The sequence below is a fragment of the Salvelinus sp. IW2-2015 genome, linkage group LG6.2, assembly GCF_002910315.2.
Source record: "Salvelinus sp. IW2-2015 linkage group LG6.2, ASM291031v2, whole genome shotgun sequence".
NCBI lineage: Eukaryota > Metazoa > Chordata > Actinopteri > Salmoniformes > Salmonidae > Salvelinus > Salvelinus sp. IW2-2015.
Window position 1 is genome coordinate 5,319,467 of NC_036846.1, and position 5,465 is coordinate 5,324,931.

The following is a 5,465-nucleotide window of genomic DNA, read 5'->3' on the forward strand; positions in this document are numbered from 1 at the left end:
TGGAGGGGAATGTACTCGTGCTCATGGGCAGTAAACCTGACGCATTGCACGACAGCACGGCTTTAGGTTAGTTGTGGAAGGAGCATCACACCTTTCATCAGCACTAAAGGAGAGTGAGGTAGAGAAAGGTAGAGTAGAGGTAGAGAGAGAAGAGAGGAGAGAGAGAGAGAGAGAGAGAGAGAGAGAGAGAGAGAGAGAGAGAGAGAGAGAGAGAGCGAGAGAGAGAGAGAGAGAGAGAGAGAGAGAGAGAGAGAGAGAGAGAGAGAGAGAGAGAGAGAGAGAGAAGAAGAAAGAAAAGAGAGAAAGAAAGAAAGAAGACAAGAAAGAAAGAAAGAAAGAAGAAGAAGAGAAAGAAAGAAAGAAAGAAAGAAAGAAAAAGAAAGAAAAACATCTTTAACAACCTATAAGACTTCTCAATACATTCATGTCAATATGTAGACAGACAAATGTATTTTTCTGATCCTAGTTAGTTCAACTGTCAATAATAGGATGGAATTTGGTTATATGTCATCTTAGTGTACGTATTGCTAAACTTTACTGACTGTAAAGAGCAGACAAGCGCAAGACACATGCATAAGTGACGCATTAATTATACATATCAGCGAATACAAGGAATATATTATTGTGTTTAAAGAGGAGAACAAAAACACGAGAAAGAGAAAGAGAGAGAGAGAATCTGAAGTCAAGTCAAATGTCTACTGATGATATGGTGCTTCTGTCACGAACCATAGGAGGGCCTACAGCAAGCACCTAGAATCTTCCTGCACAGACCTGGGCCCTGACAGTAAATCTCAGGAGAGCCAAAATAATGGTGTTCCCAAAAGGTCCAGTCGCCAGGACCACAAATACAAATTCCATCCAGAACACCGTTGGCCCTAGAGCAATCAAAACTATCAATACCGTTGCCTAAACATCAGCGCCACAGGTAACTTCCACAAAGCTGTGAACGATCGAAGAGACAAGGCAAGAAGGCCCTTCTATGCCATCAAAAGAACATACAATTCAACATATCATTAGGTTCTGGCTAAAAAGACTTGAATCAGAGTTTATAGACCCCATTGCCCTTTATGGTTGGGTGACGGTCGTGGGTCAGCTCACCAACCAAGAATTCACAAAATGGGACAAACACCAAATTGAGACTCGGCAAAAATATCTCCGTACACAACAAAAACAACAAATAAACATGCAGAGCAGAATTAGGCTGAACCCGGTAATTATCCAAATCTAAAAAAGAGCCAGTTAAATTTTACAACCAACCTAAAGGAAGCGATCCCCCATACCTTCCATAACAAAGCCATCACACGAGAGATCCCTAAGCAAGCTGGTCCTGGGGCTCTGTCACAAACACAAACAGGCCTCACAGAGCCCCAGGACAGCAAACACATTAACCCAACCAAATCACGAGAAAACAAAAGCTTAATTACTTGACACATAGGAAGAATTCACAAAAAAAACAGAGCAAACTAGAATGCTATTTGGGCCCGGCCCTAAACAGAGAGTACACAGGGGCAAAATACCTGACCACTGTGACTGACCCAAACTTAAGAAAAGCTTTGACTATATATAGTCTCAGTGAGCATAACCTTGCTATTAAGAAAGGCCACCATAGGCAGAACTGGCTCTCAAGAGAAGACAAGCTATGTGCACACTGCCCACAAAATGATGTAGAAACTGAGCTGCACTTCTTAACCTCCTGCCAAATGTATGACCATTTTAGAGACACATTTTTCKCTCAGATTACACAGACCCGCAAAGAATTTGAAAACAAACCCAATTTTGATAAACTCCCATATCTACTGGGTGAAATACCAGTGTTCAATCACAGCAGCAAGATTTGTGACCTGTTGCCACAAGAAAAGGGAAACCGGTGAAGAACAAACATCATCGTAAATACAACACATATTTATGTTTATTTATTTTCGCTTTTGTACTTTAACCATTTGCACATCGTTACAACACTATATATACATAATATGACATTTGAAATGTCTTTATTCTTTTGGAACTTCTGTAAGTGTAATGTTTACTGTTAATTTTGATTGTTTATTATCTACTTCACTTGCTTTGGCAATGTTAACATATGTTTCCCATGCCAATAAAGCCCCTTGAACTGAATTGAATTGAGAGCGAGTGAGTGTGAGAGAGAGAGAGAGAGAGCAAATGAGTCATTTTACCTGTTTATAGATAGCATGATAAAAGACAAGCCGCTCTAGAGCAACGGGTGGTGTGGGGCCGTGTGAGTGTGTGTTTGTGTGTTTTGCATATCAGATACTGTTTTCTACTGTGTGTGTGCATCTCTCTGCTGCCTCAGCTCAACCTGTCACAGTAATGCTCAGTGAAGCGCTATGCATGGCTAGCTGTGGACCGACCAACCAGCACAGGGCCAGACAGGTGATGCCCAGGTGAGCTGATAATGTCATGAGATGTTAAACATGCAGCGACAGACAGGGAATAAACAAACCACTGTCSTCCTTCATAACTCAGCTGCTTACCTGCTGTGCCTGCAAACGTCTGTTACACTGGGGTGCAAACACACATTTCTATGGTAAAACAAATATATACTCTTTGAGGTCAACTAAAGCCTGAGTTAAAGAGTTAAAGACAGCCAGACAACCTGTCCTGTGCTAACACACAKKKKCACACACACAACCACACGAACACACACACACACTCCGTCAGATCATGAGATGAAACCTGACCAGCGTATGCGGGAGGTCCACAGAAACCCTCTCAGTATAATTCTCATTGGTGACGTTCCTCTGCCAATGTTCACCCACCCAAACACGCACGCACACACGCAGGCACACACACACACACACACACAGGAGATGTCTGAAGATGTCATCAGACAGAGAGAGTTTCATTGGAGTGATTGCCGATGGGTTTGTGCACTGTGAGTCGTGAACGGTGAGCCCTCAACAATCTCCCTCCCTCCACCCTCCTACCTCCACCCCTGCCTACCTCCCTCTCTTCAGGCCCAAGAGAACACACTGGATGATGATAGATAAAGAGATAAAACCAGAGAGGAGAGGGATATGTTCCGTAATGATGAGGCATTGTGACACAATGGAGATAATAAGGAAATTATATGATCTACTTGGTCCTAGTGGTCTACTTGGGTCTAGAGGGTCTCTAGAGGGTTCTTAGTGGGGTCTACTGGGTCTAGAGGGTCTAGTTGGTCTAGTGGGTCTACTTGGTCTACGTGGGTCTAAGGGTCTACTGGGTCTAGTGGGTCTACTTGTCTATGTGGGTCTACTTGGTTCTAGTGGGTCTACTGGCTCTCTAGTGGGTCTAGAGGGTCTACTGGGTCTAGTGAGTCTAGTGGGTCTAGACTCTAGAGGGTCTCGTGGGTCTACTTGGTCTAGTCGGTCCTAGAGGGCTAGTGAGTCTAGAGGTCTACTGGGTCTAGTAGGTCTACTTGGTCTACTGGGTCTAGTGGGTCTACTTGGTCTAGAGGGTCTAGTGGGTCTACTGGGTCTAGTGGGTCTACTTGGTCTAGTGGGTCTAGAGGGTCTATTGGGTCTAGTGGTTCTACTTGGTCTAGTGGGTCTACTTGGTCTAGAGGGTCTAGTGGGTCTACTCGTCTAGTGGCTCTACTTGGTCTAGTGGTCTATTGGGCTTAGTTTTCTACTTGGTCTAGTGGGTCTACTTGGTCTAGTGGGTCTAGAGGGTCTACTGGGTCCAGTGGGTCTAGTCGGTCTACTTGGTCTCGTAGAGGTCTACTAGGTCTAGAGGGGCCTACTTGGTCTAGTGGGTCTACTGGATCTACTGATCTATGGGTCTACTGGGTCTAGAGGGTCCACTTGGTCTAGTGGGTCTAGAGGGTCTACTTGGTCTAGTGGTTCTAGTGGGTCTAGAAGGTCTATTGGGTTCAGACGGGCTACTTGTGTCTAGTGGTTCTAGTGGTCTAGAGGGTCTAGTGGGTCTACTTGGTCTAGTGGGTCTACTTGGTCTAGTGTTCTAGTGGGTCTAAGAGGGTCTAGTGGGTCTAGAGGGTCTATTGGTCTAGTGGGTCTAGAGGGTCTAATGGGTCTAGTGGGTCTAGAGGGTCTACTGGGTCTAGTGGGTCTACTGGATCTAGTGGTCTAGTTGGTCTACTAGGTCTAGAGGGTCTACTTGGTCTAGTGGGCCTAGTGGGTTCTCTTGGTCTAGTGGGTCTACTTGGTCTAGTGGGTCTAGTTGGGTCTACTTGGTCTAGTGGTCTAGAGGGTCTACTTGGTCTAGTGGGTCTACTGGTCTAGTGGGTCTAGTGGGTCTAGAGGTCCTACTGGGTCTAGTGGTCTACTTGGTCTAGTGGGTCTAGTGGGTCTATTGGGTCTACTGGGTCTAGTTGCGTCTAGAGCAGGGGTGCAAACTCAAATACCCAGTGGGCCAAAATGTAAAACCTGAACAAAGTCGCGGGCAACATTGACAACAATGAACCTTTTAAATATGAACCCAAACAAGTTTTGCTTTAACATTGAATATGGAACAAGCATCGCTTATTACCATACAAATATAATTTAATAGTGGAGACATGCAAATCGAATTTCAAATGAAAAAACACATCAATGGCATTCATTTATTAAATAAATAAAATTTAAATAAAAATCGTATGCCTCTTTTCTATTTGCAGCCTTCTGATTTAAATACCAAAATACTTTTTCCACTGGCTAATAATTTTACAAATAAAATGATAATAAATCAATCAACCATTCAAGCCCATGCCTTGTAGGCAATAAAAAGTGCACAAGAAAAGTTAATTATTGCCACACTGATCTAATCTGATGTGCCCAAGCCAGATTCCTGCATCTCTTCTTGGATGCTAGTTCATCAATGTCTGGGCTCAGGCTCTGAGCTGAAGAAATCCTCAGTATCGAGCGAAGGTGTTTATCAGTCAGACGTCTCCTGTGAGTTGTTTTGGTCATCTTCATCGAGGAGAAAAGTTGCTCGCATAGATAAGTGCTGCCGAACATGGAGAGCATCTGAGCAGCTTGGGCATTGTGTCAGGGATGAACCGCTGGAAACTGTGCGGCGCCCACAGCATCATACTTTGACTTCAGCGTGTCGTTGCACTGGAGTTCAATCAGCTCCATTTGGATGTTGGTTGGTGCATTTTCCACCATCAACTGCGAAGGAATTACAAAACAGTTCAAGCCACGTTGACTCCACAACAAGAACGAACAGGTTTGTCTTTTTACATATGTAAACAGATATTCTGCCCTCCCACTTGTCCAGAAAGCTCCTGTTTTCTGCCTTTCTTTTCGCCATTTTTGGGAAGGGAGCGCGCTGACAAGTTGTAGCGTCTATGTTGCTATGACTACTGTCACAGAGGAGAGGGCGTTTCTGGTCCTGTCCTGATTGGCGCGCGAAAACAACAGCAGAGCATTATGGGATTCGTAGTATTAGCGGTGAATGCGCTGTATAATACCGCGGCCAGCTCTAGTAGTAATTTGGTTTGTCTCGCGGGCCAAATATAATTACGC